This window comes from Furipterus horrens, unplaced genomic scaffold, assembly GCF_987537825.1.
Source record: "Furipterus horrens unplaced genomic scaffold, mFurHor1.1.pri manual_scaffold_1, whole genome shotgun sequence".
NCBI classification, from domain to species: Eukaryota; Metazoa; Chordata; class Mammalia; order Chiroptera; family Furipteridae; genus Furipterus; species Furipterus horrens.
The window spans coordinates 102,475,293-102,490,683 of record NW_028327171.1 but is presented as its reverse complement, the minus strand read 5'-3'; the positions used below and the strand labels follow the sequence as shown (position 1 = coordinate 102,490,683).

Below are 15,391 nucleotides of genomic sequence, written 5' to 3'. Positions count from 1 at the left end.
ACAACACTTATCTAAGTCTTGATAGCTTTTACATTTTCCAAATTTTTATATAAATAAGATAATAAAATATCCATATTTATTCACTTGTTGAAGGACATCAGGGTTGTTTACATGTTTTTTCTGATTATGAATAAAGTTGCTATAAATGTTCATGTGCAGGGTTTTATGTGAACATAATTTTTTAACCCAAAATTTTCCTTTTTAATATGATACACATGGCTATGTAAAATAACTTTATACATAGTATGCAATTGGAATCTTTCTTTTATCCACATGTCAAACTTAAACATTTAATTGCGAAATCTCCCCTGGTATATTCTTTTTTTTTCTGCCTCAGGTTATTTGCACAAGCACCACAGGAGGACACCAGCCTAAGGGACACACCAGTCCTTCTGTCCTCACATTGTCAGACAGAGGCCTCTACTGTGGAGCCTTTGCAGGGGCCAGGGCACCTTTGGGAGCCTGAGACTGAGCTGGGGCTGCAACCGTACCTACAACCTGGGGCTTGGTTTGAGCCTGGGGCTTGGTTTGAGCCTGGGGCTTGGTGTGAGACATGGCTTTTGGCCAGCAGAGCTGGAGACACTTGGCAATGCAGGCATGAGCATGTTTCCCAAGCTTGTGGTGAGCAATGTAAGCAAGTTGGCTGAGCTTGGGGCTGCCACCCTTTGGGATCTTAGGCTTGACCTTCTTGGGCTTCACCAGGGCCTTGATAGCCTCATCATGGCTTTAGCGTTGTTGGCCTGCATCTTCTTCAGGCCCTTCTTGTTGTGCTTCTTGGCGAAGCTCATGTTCCTGAGGAACTTGGGGTCTATCCCCTTAAGAGATTCATATCTTTGTGATCGGGGCTTCTTGATGCTGTTTCTGTGCCATTTTTGGCACTGGCTGGGCATGGTGTGGTTCTTGGACTTGGCCATCTCTGCACCCAAGCCGGCGACTCCCAAAGCGCCTGGTACCGGAAGAGCCCCTGGTATATTTTTAAAATACAGAGTTATGAAGGTTACATAGTTTTTCTTATGGGTTTAGAGTCAGTATAATATATGAATATTTGGTTACATATTGCTTCATAAAAGTACAGTAAAAAAAAAGATATCAGACCAACTAGTAACTTGCTTTTATTTCGTTTGAGTAAATTCCTAGAGGCAGAATTGCTAGTTGTATGGCAAATGTATAACTGGTTAAATAAATAAATAAATAAATAAATAAATAAATAAATAAACCAAACTATTTTTAAAGTGGCTATACCATTTTGCATTTGTAAAAACAATGAATGATGATTTTGTTTTTTTCTGCATCCTCAGTGGCACTGATTTTGTCTTGTCTTTAAATATGGTCATTGTAATAGGTGTGTAGTCCCTGGCTGGTTTGGCTCAGTGGATTGAGCGTCGGCCTGCGAGCTAAGTGTCGCTGGTTCGATCTTCCAGTCAGGGCACATCAGAGAAGGAAAACTCTGACTCCAAAAAACCTCCGCTGCCTTGCGGCATACCTCTTCAGGGGAAAGGCTAAGGGAGTAAACCCCGACAGAAAATCCGGAGCCGGAGTCCCTAAGGCGGTTTGACGTTGTAGTCAACACCGGCAACTCCTGCGGCGCACCTGAAGCCAAGCTGTATCGACTCCGTCTTTCCCTTGGATCCTTCAGCTACGAAGAGAGGGGGGATCTGCTGCATGGGCAACAGCAGACCCTCCATATCACCCTGCCCAGGCTCTGTAGCTTCAGCTTCACTGGAGAGGACACTCCAGCGTCATCGCAAGATGTCGATTCAACACGGGAGGAGACAGATACCGTGTCACTCCCGAGTCGGACTGCACAGCCATTCTCGGCGGTGCAGATAGACTCTTAAGAAGCTACACCATCGTCTCTCGAGACGGACGGCTGCCGAATAGGTGTGTAATCATATCTCATTGGGGTTTCAATTTGCACTTCCATAGTGATTTATGATGTTGAGCATCTTTTCATATGCTTATTTACTATCAGTATCTTATATGGTTAAATGCCTTTTTAGAGCTTTTGCCCATTTTTATTGGGATGTTTGTTTGTTTATTATTAAGTTTTGAGAGTTCTTTATATATTATTAATATAAGTTCTTTATCAAATTTAAAAATTTTAAACATTTTCTACCAGTCTATGGCTTGCTTTTTCATTATCTTAACTGTTTTTCATGGAGCAAACAATTATAATTTTGATCAAATACAACTTATCAGGGGTTTTTTTGAATTGTGTTTCTGGTGTCATATCTAAAAATTATTTGCCAAATTTGAATTCACAAAGATTTTTTTCTATGTTTTCTCCTGGAAGTTTTACAGTTTAACTTTTTACATTTAAGAATATAATGTAAGTCAAAATACTGAGTTATTTTGTGCAAAATATTTGAGATATGTCTGAGGGTTATCTTTTCTTTTTCTTTCTCTCTCTCTCTCCATACCCCCCTTTTTTTGTACATAGGGATGTGCAATTGTTCCATTCCCATTGGTTGAAAAGATTAGTCTTCAGTTAATTACTTTTGCACCTGTGTCAAAATTCAGTTGACCAAAGTTATGAAAATATATTTCTGGGCTCTGTATTCAGTTCCATTGATTTTTGTGTAATTTTTTATCCAAACCACTTTTCCTTGATTACTGTTGATTTATGATATGTTTTGATATCAGATGGCATGACACATTTAACTTGGTCATCCTTTGCAAAAATATCTTAAATATTCCTTTTGCATTTCTGTATACATTTTAGAATCAACTAGTTGATATCTTCTCAGATGATAACTATTTTATCAAATTGAAAATCACTGACATCTTGATAATATTGAGTTTCTCAATATAAGAACACAATATAGCTCTCTATTTATTTAAGTCTCCTTTTTGTCCCTCCAGTATTTTGAACTTTTCATTATACACAACCTAAACATTGATTTGATAGAACAAAACTTAAACATGTTATTTTTGGTGATATTTTAAGTGACATTTAAAATTTTTAACTTCAAATGTTCATTGCTAGTATATAAAAATATATGAAATTTTTGATTTAAGTTTTATTGTAGTTATTCCATTGTCATTTAGTCCCCTTATACCACCCTCCCCACAGCAATTACCACACTGTTATCTATGTCTATGAGTCCTTTTTTATTTTGAATTTTTGTGTATTAACCTTATATTCTGTGCCCTTGCTAAATCCATGTAGTATTTCTAGGGATTTATTTGTACATTCTTTGGGATTTTCTTTCTTTTTTAAAAGTATATTATTTTATTGGTTATGTTGTTACAGTAGTCCCAAATTTTTTCCCTTTGCTCCCCTCTGCCCAGTACTCTTCTTCTCTCCAGCAATCCCACTGTACTTAGTTCATGTCCGTGGGTCATGCATATAAGTTCTTTGGCTTCACCCTTTCCTATATTATTCTCAACCTCCCCCTGTCTGTTTTGTACCAAACAATTATGCTTCTTAGTCCCTGAACCATTTCCCCATTTCTCCCCCTTTCCCCTCCCAGATGATAACCCTCCAAATGATCCCCATACTAGGATTCTGTTCCTATTTTGGTTTTCTTAATTGGATTTTATTTTTATTTTTTAGATTCAGTTGTTGATAGCTGTGAGTTTGTTGTCATTTTAATATTCATAATTTTGATGTTCTTTTTCTTAAGTAAGTCCCCTTGACATTTCATATAACAATAGCTTCATGATGATGAGCTCCTTTAGCTTTACCTTGTCTGGGAAGCTCTTTATCTGCCCTTCCATTCTAAATGATAGCTTTGCTGGATAGAGCAATCTTGGTTGTAGGTCCTTGCTTTTCATCACCTTGAATACTTCTTGCCTGCAAAGTTTCTTTTGAGAAATCAGCTGAGAGGCTTATAGACACCCCTTTGTAGGTAACTCTCTGCTTTTCTCTTGCTGCTTTTAAGATTCTCTCTTTATCTTTCACCTTTGGCATTTTAATTATGATGTGTCTTGGTGTGGTCCTCTCTGGGTCTAATTTGTTTAGGACTCTCTGTGCTTCCTGGACTTGTATGTGTATTTCCTTTGCCAAATTTGGGGAGTTTTCCTTTATTATTTTTTCACATAAGCTTTCAATTTCTTGCTCTTTCTTTTCTCCTCTAGCACCCCTGCGGTTCAGATATTGACATATTTAAAGTTGTCCCAGAGGTTCCCAAGCCTCTCCTCATTTTTTTTCCAATTCTTTTTTCCTCTTTCTGTACTGGTTGACTGTTTTTTTCTTCCTTATGTTCCAAATCATTGATTTGAACCCCAGTTTCCTTCGCTTTACCATTGGTTTTGTGTGGATTTTTCTTTGTTTCATTCAGCATAGGCTTCACTTCTTCCCTTATGCATTTGCCATACTTAAACATATCTGTCAAGCCTGTGAGCATTTTTATCATCAATTTTTTAAACTCTGCATTTGTTAGGTTGGCTATCTCCTCATCACTTAGTTCTCCCACTGGAACCTTGATCTGTTCCCCCTTTTGGTCGATACTTCTCTGTCTCCTCATCTTGACAGGCTCTGTATTTTAGGCAGAGCTATCACACCTGTTACATTGTAAGAGGTGGAGCCTTAGGTATTTGTCAGTACAGGGTGACCCATTTCACCATGTTGTGGCGCTGTGTGCTGGGAAGGGGTCTCGGAAGGAACAGTGTCATTTGCTCAGCATTTTTCCCCTTTCCAAGCACTTCTCCTACTTCTGTATGACAGCACTGGCTGTCATTGCCAGAATGGGTGGGTCTGTGGATGTTCTAGACCGTGGGAGTCCTGTAAACAAGCAAACTGCTGAGAGACTGGCAGTTTCTCCTCTGCCCCAACTCCACTGATTTTCACAGTCAAAAGCAACCAGGTTTTATTTTCTCTGGTGCTGTGGCTGTGAGCTGCATGGTCTGGTCTGGCATTGGGAATGCTCCCCAGGTGTCCCTCCTGACTTTTTAAAATGTGTGACTGCACCCTCCACCAGCCTGCCACTGCTACCACTGCTGCCACCACTACACTGCATCCTCTCTGCCATGGCTCTGCCCCTCCTACCTGTCTGGATGAGTATTTCTTCTTTATATCTTTGTTTTTTGGACTTCCATGCAGCCCAATTTTCTGGAACTTTTGGTTGTCTCTAGTTTTGAGGTAGTTGTATTTCTACTTAGTTATGGAGGAAGACACAGCATGTCTGTCTAGGCCTCCATCTTGGCCGGAACTCACCTTTGGGATTTTCTATGTAGACAAATATGCCATCTGTGAATAGATACAGTTTAATTTCTTCCTTTCCAACGTATATGGGTTTTTTTTAAGTATATTTTATTGATTATGTTGTTACAGTAGTCCCAAATTTTTTCCTTTTGCTCCCCTCCACCCAGTACCCCCTTTCCTCCAGCAATCCACACCCCCTTAGTTCATGTCCATGGGTCATACATATAAGTTTTTTGGCTTCACCCTTTCTTATATTATTCTTAACTTCCCCCTGTCTATTTTGCACCTATAGATTATGCTTCTAAATCCCTGCACCATTTCTCCATTTCTCTCTCTTCCCCTTCCCAGCTGATAACCCTCCAAATGATCCCCATACCTATGATTCTGTTCCTATTCTGGTTTGCTTAGTTGGATTTTCTTTTTATTTTTTAGATTCACTTGTTGATAGTTGTGAGTTTGTTGTCATTTTAATGTTCATAGTGTTGATCTTCTTTTTCTTAAATAAGTCCCTTTAATAGTTCATATAATAATGGCTTGGTGGTGATGAACTCCTTTAGCTTTACCTTGTCTGGGAAGCACTTTGTCTGCCCTTCCATTCTAAATGATAGCTTCGCTGGATAGAGTAATCTAGCTTGTAGGTCTTTGCTTTTCATCACAATGAATACCTCTTGTCTGTGTCTTCTTGCCTGCAAAGTTTCTTTTGATAGTCTTATAGGCACTCCTTTGTAGGTAACTCTCTGCTTTTCTCTTGCTGCTTTTAAGATTCTCTCTTTATATTTCACCTTTGGCATTTTAATTATGATGTGTCTTGGTGTGGTCCTTTTTGGGTCTAGCTTGCTTGAGACTCTCTGTGCTTCCTGGACTTGTGTGTCTGTTTCCTTTGCCAAATTTGGGAAGTTTTCCTTCATTATTTTTTCACATAAGCTTTCAATTTCTTGCCCTTTCTCTTTTCCTTCTGGCACCCCTATGATTCCAATGTTGGCATGTTTAAAGTTGCCCCAGAAGTTCCTAAGCCTCTCCTCATTTTTTCAATTCTTGTTTGCTCATTCTGTAGTGGTTTACTCTTTTTTTTTTTTCTTCCTTATGTTCCAAATCATTGATTTGAATCCCAGTTTCCTTCCCTTCACCATTGGTTTTGTGTGGATTTTCCTTCCTTTCATTTAGCACGGCCTTCACTTTTTTCCTTATGCATTTGCCATACTTAAACATATCTGTCAAGCCTGTGAGCATCTTCATCACCAGTGTTTTGAACTCTATGTCTTTTAGGTTGGCTATCTCCTCATCACTTAGTTCTCCCACTGGAACCTTGATCCATTCCCTCTATTGGGCAATACTTCTCTGTCTCCTCATCTTGATAGTCTCCTGTGTTTGTTTGCCTATGTGTCTTAGGTAGAGCTGTTGCATCTGTTACGTTATAAGGGGCTGAGCCTTAGGTATTCATCAATACAGGCAATCTGTTTCATCACATTGTGGCGCTGTGGGGGGGAGGGGTCTGAGAGTGAAAAATGCTACTTGCTCGGCACTCGCCCCTTTTCCAGGCACTTCTCCCACTTCTCATATGGGATTGGCACCTCTCTAGCTGTTGCCCTGGCCATTGTTTCCAGAGTGGTGGTTCTGCAGATGTTCTCAGACCATGAGGGCTCTCTAAACAAATGCACTCTACTTAGAGACTGCTGGTTTCTTCCTCTGTCCCAACCCCCACTGGTTTGCACAGTCAGAAGCAATGAGGCTTTATTTTCCCTGGTGCTGGAACCATGAGCTCAGAATGCTCCCCAGGTGTCCTTTCCTACTTTTTAAAACGTGTGACTGTGCTTTCCACTGTCCTTCCACTGCTGCTGCTGCTGATACCACCACACCACGTCCTGTCTGCCCTTGCTCCACCCTTTATACCTGTCTGGATGAGTATTTCTCCTCTATATCTTTGTTTGTTGGACTTCGATGCAGCTCGATTTTCTGGAACTTCTGATTGTCTCTAGTTTTGAGGTAGTTGTATTCCTTCTTCATTGTGGAGGGAGACCCAGTGTGCCTGTCTAGGCCTCCATCTTGGCCAGAAGTCTTGCCTGCAAAACTCATATGTATCCCTGGCCAGGTGGCTCATTTGGTTGGAGTGTTGTCCCATACGCCAAAAGGTTGTGGGTTTTTATTCCTGGTCAGGGCACATATCTAGGTTGAGGATTCAATCCCCAATTGGGGCACATATGGGAGGCAACTTGATCGATGTTTCTCTCTCGGTAGCTGCCAATCACTCAAATCTGACTGGGGTGGTCCTTTCTGTGCTGCGGTGCCCTCCAGCTCTCAATGCAGAACTGTGTGGATTCTCAGCCTCCTTGTAAACTGCCTTCTTCCTGCAAACCACATGGATCTCCTCTCCTTCTCAAAACTGCATGGCAAGAGCCTCTTAGAGCAGCCTGGAGAGCCCTCTCAAAACCACGTGGAGAACTCAGCTTCTTTAATCCGCATGGAATAGGCCCCTCCACCAAGCCTTATAGAGGGGGCGCGAGAGTGAGAGCGTGAGAGAGGGAGAGCCAGAGAGAGCGTGAGACCCAGCTAAACTGTCCTATATGTTTTTTTATTTGTTCCCCTTGTCATATTATATTAAGTAGGATTCATTTTACAATTTTGAATAAAACTACTAAAAGAGGGCATCCTTACATTTTTCTCAATCTTATGGGAAAACATATTTTTGCCATCACATATGATATTAGTTGTAGGTTTTATGTAGACATCCTTTTTTTATTCATTATTTTCTGAGTTCTTTTTTCCACATGTATCATGAGTGGAGGTTACATTTTGTCACATGCTTTTTCTCCCTCTCTTGAAATCATTGTGTAATTTTTCCTCTTAGGTCAGTTAATGGAAGACTTGATTAATTTTCAAATCTTGAAGTGTTTGGATAGAATTGGTATCTTTTCTTTCTTAAACGTGCCAGTAACACCATCTGGGTATGGAGTTCACCTTGTTTAAATTGATCATATTTTGGAATATAATTTTTTAGTACTATTAAGATTATCATTTTTTAAAGTGAGCTTTGGCAATATATATTTTATGAGGAATTAGTCCACTTTATCTACTTGGTCAATCTTAAAGGCTTAGATTCACTATATTTCCTTACTGTACTTTTAATATAATCTTCAGTAGTGTCCTTACTTTCATTCCTAATACAGCAGTTTGTGTTTCTTATGCCTCCTTTCTTTTTTAATGATCTGTAAGGCTAGAGATTTATCAATTTTATTTGTTTTAAAAGAAGCAGCTTAAAAAACATTTAATCCATATTGTATTTTTTCCATTACCATTTAGTCCCTTTATAGCATCATTCCCCCACTGATTACTATACTGTTGACCAAATCCATGAGTCCTTTTTCCTTTTTGCTCAATCCCTCCAAAAAACCACATGATCATATCAATAGATGCAGAAAAAGATTTTGATAAAATCCAGCACCCATTTATGATCAAAATTCTCAGCAAAATGGGAATAGAGGAAACATACCTATACATTATAAAGGCCATATATGACAAACCCACTGCCAGCACCATACTCAACAGGCAAAAACTACAAGTGTTCCCTTAAGATCAGAAATAAGATAGAGATGTCCATTTGGAATTCTCTTATTCAACATAGTACTGGGAGTCCTAGTCACAGCAATCAGACAAGAAGAAGAAATATAAAGCATCCAAATTGGAAAGGAAGAAGTAAAACTGTCTTGATTTACAGATAACATGATACTGTACATACGAAATCTAAATGATTCCACTAAGAAACTACTAGAATTGATATATGAATTCAGCAAAGTCACGGGATACAAAATTAATATCCAGAAATCTGCTGCATTTTTATATGCCAATAACAAACTAACAGAAAAGAAAATTTAAAAAAATCCTATTACAATTGCTTCAAAAAGAGTAAAATGCCTAGGAATAAACTTAACCAAGGATGTAAAAGACTTGTACATGAAAAATTATAAGATGCTGAAGAAAGAAATTGAAGAAGATACAAATCATACCATGTTCATCTATATGAAGAATTAACATCATTAAAATGTCCATACTACCCAAAACAATGTACATATTCAATGCAATTCCTATCAAGATTCTAAAGATGTATTTCACAGACCAAGAACAAATATTTCAAAAATTTATATGGAACCACAAAAGGCCCCCATAGTGATCCTGAGAAAGAAAAACAAAGTTGGAGGAATCATGCTACCTAATATCAAACTATACTACAAGACCATAGTAATCAAAATGCCTGTATTGGCATAAAAACAGATACCTAGATCAATGGAACAGAATAGAGAGCCAGAAATAAACCCACACCTTTAGAGTCAATTAATATTCAATAGAGAAAGCAAACACATATGATGGGCTAAAGGTAGTCTATTCAGTAAATGGTGCTGGGAAAATTGGACAGATATGTGCATAAAAATGAAACTAGACCATCTTTTTACACCACGTACAAGAATAAATTCAAAATTGATCAGAGATTTAAATGTTAGATCTGAAACCAGAACCAGATTTTGATATCATTCATTTCTATATTATTTTTCTTTTTCCAATTTTTTAAATTTATGCTCTTAATCTATGTTATTTTCTTCCCTTTGCTCTCTTTATTTTTAATTTATTCTGTTTTTCTCTAGTTTCTCAAAGTGGGAGGTATGACTATTGATTATTGATTTTATTTTTAATTTTCTAGTGTAATACTTAATGCTATACATTTCTCTCTAAATAATGATTTAGCTTAATTTCACATATTTTTTGTACCCTGCTTTATTGACTTTTTCTGAATTAGATTTTATGTATTTTTAATCTTTAAAAAATTTACATAGAATTTTTTGGTGTGACATTGGTTAGTAAATATAGGTTTCAGGTGTACATCATCCATATATTGCATCGTGTGTTTATCACCTGAAGTCAAGTCTCCTTCTGTCACCATTTACCCCCCTTTTACTCACTTCTACCTCTTCCCAACCCCCTTTTCCTCTGTAAATCATCATACTGTTGTCTGTGTCTATAAAGTTTTTTGTTTTTGTTTTTGCTTAATCTCTTCACTTTTTTACCCAGTACCCCATCCTCATATTTTAAATTTAATTTTTATCATTTAGTTCAAAATAGTTTTCAATTTCTCTTGAAACTTCCTATTAGACAAATGGATTAGAAATCTATTGTTTAAATAGCAAGTATTTTAATATTTTCCAGGCATTATTCTTTAATTTATTTATTTTTAAAATTATAAAACACATCCAACAAAATTTATCACTGTAACTATTTTAAGTGTACAGTTGAATATCTGACAGTGACACCAGAGCTTAAAAGAAAATCCTAAAATATTTACTTACCATTTCTTTATATAATAAGTTTGTTATCATTTATTTGGTCTAGACCATTTAGATTTAATGCAGTTATTGTGATGGTTAGATTAAATTTACATTTTGTTCTATATTCTATTAATCTATTTTTTACATATCTTTCTGTTTGTGGGTTAATTTAGTATTTTTATAATTCTATGACATTGTTTACAATTTAAAAAATGTTTTTAATGTTTACCCTTTGGTTTAAAATAAATATATTTAATCTTAGCTTACTTTCAAGTACTGCCTCACATGGATAACAATGACTTTTTACTAATATATTCCCAATTTTTACAACTCATCTTTTGTGTTATTTCATACCCCTCTCACAGTGGATGCTGTGGCCTTCCCTAGTTGTGTACCACAAAGGAGACTTTTCTCTAAACTTTCATAATGTCTTCTGTGAACATCTATTAAGAGCTCTTCTGTTTTGCATTTGTGTACATAGCTTCTCTATTCCTATATGTTTGCAAGCTTTTTGTTGTGAGGGGTCTCACCACATGGTAGTCACAATTTATTGTCTGATTAGATGTTGATGTTTTACAATTGGTGTTGGGAAGAGGCAACACATATTCCTTATTACCATAGTTTTGTATTTTTTGCAGGATAAAACAATGGAAATTCAGAGACTAATGAATAACTGAGTGTTCCTTGGTGTGAAATGAGAAATTTCAGTAGTTTCTACAGAACTATGGAATCTGTATTTCACAATATTTAGCTTGATTGTGTTTTTCCATTTTGTTTTGAATAACTTTTATGTATGCTTTCTAACATTGATGATATATTTGTTTACTTGCTATTTTTAGTTGTTTGTTGTTCAGATTTCATTAAAACAACCAGTATCCTATTTTAACTCTTATATATGCCAGGTGTTATGTATTTCACTAGTTATCATCATTTTAGTCATATAAAATATAATTATACATTTTTATTTATAAAATAGATCTTTTGATCTGAGTTATATCAGTGTTAAATTTCTTTGCAGCAACATAGTTAAAATACAATATAATAAGATTTTTGGTATTTTAGTATATGTTTTCTTTCTATAACATTTGAAAATAATCAATATAAATCTTGAATGGAAAAAGCATTTCTGCTATGGGGGGAAATCAGTGGGGTGTAGGTTTCTATTTTGACAAGAGAAAGAAGAAGAGTTCTATTCTTATGCATTTACGCTTAATGTTTCCTAGTCAAGAGATTGGTTGATTCATATATGTATTTTGATTCGTCGTCGGCAGCCGTCCGTCTCGAGAGACGATGGTGTAGCTTCTCAAGAGTCTATCTGCACCGCCGAGAATGGTTGTGCAGTCCGACTCGGGGGTGACGTGGTATCTGTCTCCTCCCGTGTTGAATCGACATCTTGTGATGACGCTGAAGCTACAGAGCCTGGGCAGGGTAATATGGAGGGTCTGCTGTTGCCCATGCAGCAGATCCCCCCTCTCTTCGCAGCTGAAGGGTCCAAGGGAAAGACGGAGTCGATACAGCTTGGGTTCAGGTGCGCCGCAGGAGTTGCCGGTGTTGACTACAACGTCAAACCGCCTTAGGGACTCCGGCTCCGGATTTTCTGTCGGGGTTTACTCCCTTAGCCTTTCCCCTGAAGAGGTATGCCGCAAGGCAGCGGAGGTTTTTTGGAGTCAGAGTTTTCCTTCTCTGATGTGCCCTGACTGGAAGATCGAACCAGCGACACTTAGCTCGCAGGCCGACGCTCAATCCACTGAGCTAAACCAGCCAGGGCCAATGTATTTTGATTAGGCTTCAATGAACTGGGAATAAAATTGGACTCTGCTCATTAATTTAACAGTGAAATTTAAGTTTATTTTTCAGGGTTATTTAAATAATATACATTCTCCTGCATTTGCAAATATAGATATTGATTATAGAAAACAAAAAAGGAAGTATCAACGTGTAAAATTTGAGCTTGCCACAAAAGTTTTTGTTTTTATTTATTTTATGTAATATTCTTATTGTAGTTTTTCATTACCATTTAGTACTACTCTCCCCCACCATCCCAACACTGTTGTCCATGTCCCTGAGTCCTTTTTTCTTGTTTTTCAGTCCCTTCACCCCCTATCTAGACCCCTGTCCCCGCTTAGCTATTGTCATCCTGCTATATATGTCTGTCTCTATTTTGCTTGTTATTTCAGTTTGTTCATTAGATTCCACATATGAGTGAAATCATATAGTATTCGTCTTCCTCTGAGTGGCTTATTTCACTTAGCATAATGTTCTCCAGGTTTATCCCTGCTGTGTAAAAAGTAAAACTTTCTTCTTTTTCTACAGCCAAGTAGTATTCCATTGTGTAACTGTCCCATAGACATTTTATCCACTCATCTACTAATGGACACTTGGCCTGCTTCCATATCTTGGCAATTGTATATAACAATGCAATGAACAGAGGGGTGCTATGTTCTTTCCAATTAGTGTTTTTGTTTCCTTCAGATATATTCACAGAAGTAGGATTGTTGGGTCAAAAGGCAGATTTATTTTTAATTTTTTGAGGTATCTTCATACCACTTTCCACAGTAGCTGAACCAGTCTGCATTCCACCAACAATGCAACCTCACCTACTGCTCCACAACATCCACCAGTACTTGTTTGTTGATTTATTGATGACAGCCATTCTGACAGGTATGAGATGGTATCTCATTGTGGTTTTAATTTTCATTTCTCTGATGATTAGTGACATCAAGCATCTTTTCATGTTTATTGGCCATCTGTATGTCTCTTTGGAGAAGTGTATATTCAGGTCCTTTGCCCATTTTTTAATTGGGTTGTTTGTTGTTTTAATGTTGAGTTTTGTAAGTCTGTATAAATTTTGTATATTAACCCTTTATCAGTGAATATGTTCTCCTATTCTGTGGGTTGTCTTAATTTTTTTGATGACTTCCTTTTCTGTGCAAAAATTTTTTAGTTTGAGGTAGTCCCATTTGTTTATTTTTTATTTTGTTTCCCTTGCCTTAGGAGATATATTCAATTAAAAAATTGCTATGAACATTGTCCGAGATTTTGCTGCCTACTTTTTTTTCTATGATTTTTATGATTTCAGGTCTAACATTAAGTCTTTGATCAATTTTGAATTTATTCTTGTGCGAGGTGTAAAAAGGTGATTTAATTTCATTTTTATTCATGTATCTGTACAGTTCCCAACACCACTTATTGAATAAAATATCTTTAGCTCATTGTATGTGTCTATTTCCTCTGTTGGATATTAATTGACTATAAAGGTGTGGGTTTATTTCTGGGCTCTCTATTCTGTTCCATTGGTTTATGTATGTTTTTATGCCAGTACAAGGTGGTTTTGATAGCTATGGCCTTTTAGTATAGGTTAATATTTGGTAGCATGATTCCTCCAACTTTGTTCTTCCTCAGGATCACTATGGGGGCCTTTTGTGGTTCCATATAAATTTTTGAAATATTTGTTCTTGTTCTGTGAAATACATCTTTAGATTCTTGATAGGAATTGCATTGAATCTGTAGATTGCTTTGGATAGTATGGACATTTTAATGATATTAATTCTTTGTATTCATGAACATGATATGATTTGTATCTTCTTCAATTTCTTTATTCAGTATCTTATAATTTTTCATGTACAAGTCTTTTACATCCTTGGTTAAGTTCATTCCTAGGTATTTTATTCTTTTTGAAGCAATTTTAAATGAGGTTTTTTTTTTTTTTTTTTAATTTTCTTTTCTGTTAGTTTGTTATTGGCATATAAAAATGCAGCTGATTTCTGGATATTAATTTTGTATCCTGTGACTTTGTTGAATTGATTTATCAGTTCTAATAGCTTCTTAGTGAAATTGTTCAGATTTTGTATGTACAGTATCATGTCATCTTCATATGAAGACAGTTTTACTTCTTCCTTTCCAATTTGGATGCCTGCTATGTTTTCTTGTCTGGTTGCTGCGGTCAGGACTTCCAAAACTGTTAAATAAAAGGAGTGAAAGTGGACATCCTTGTCTTGTTCTCAATCTTACAGGGAAGACTTGTAGTTTTGTCCTTTGAATATGATGCTGGCAGTGAGTTTGTCATATAAGGCCTCTATGATGTTCAGGTATGTTTTATCTATTCCCACTTTGCTGAGAGTTTTGATCATAAATAGGTACTGGATTTCACCAAAAGCTTTTCTGCATCTATTGATATGATCATGTGGTTTTCATCCTTCATTTTGTTTAAATGGTAAATCACATTTATTGATTTGTGAATGTTATGCTAACCTTGTATTTCCAGAATAAATCTCACTTGATCATGGTGTATGATCTTTCTGATGCATTGCTGTATTCAGCTTGTGAACATTTTGTTTAGGATTTTAGAATCTACATTCATCAGGGATATTGGCTTATAATTTTCTCTTTTTGTAGTATCTTTATCTGGTTTTGGAATTAGGGCAATGCTGGTCTTGTAAAATAAGCTTGGGGGCCTTCCCTCCTTTTGAAATGTTTGAAATAGTTTGAGAAAGAGTTGTTAGTTATTTTTGGAATGTTTAGTAAAATTCACCAGTGAAGACATTCAGTCAAGGGCTTTTGCTTTTTGGGAGTTTTTTGATTACTGCTTCAATTTCAATGGGTGTTATGTCTATTCAGATTCCCTGATTCTTCCTGATTTAGTTTTGGAAGCTTGTACATTTCTAGAAATTTATCCATTTCATCCAGGTTTTCCAGTTTGCTGGCATATAGTGGTTCATAATACTTTCTGACAATCCTTTGTATATCTTTGGTGTCCGTTGTTAATTCTCCTCTTTCATATCTGAATTTATTTATTTGGGTCTTCTCTCTTTTTTTCTTGATAAGTCTGGGTCAAGGTTTGTCAATCTTGTTTATCTTTTCAAAGAATCAGCTTGTAGACTCATTGATCTTTGGTATTTCTTTAGACTCTATTTCATTTATTTCTGCTCTTATC

At 36.7% G+C, this 15,391-nt stretch overlaps 1 pseudogene; it reads right to left on the bottom strand.

Annotated features, from left to right (window-relative positions):
- Positions 1 to 420: 420 nt before the first annotated feature.
- Positions 421 to 914, bottom strand: LOC150021582 (large ribosomal subunit protein eL29 pseudogene; annotated as a pseudogene).
- Between the last annotated feature and the right edge of the window lie 14,477 nt (positions 915 to 15,391).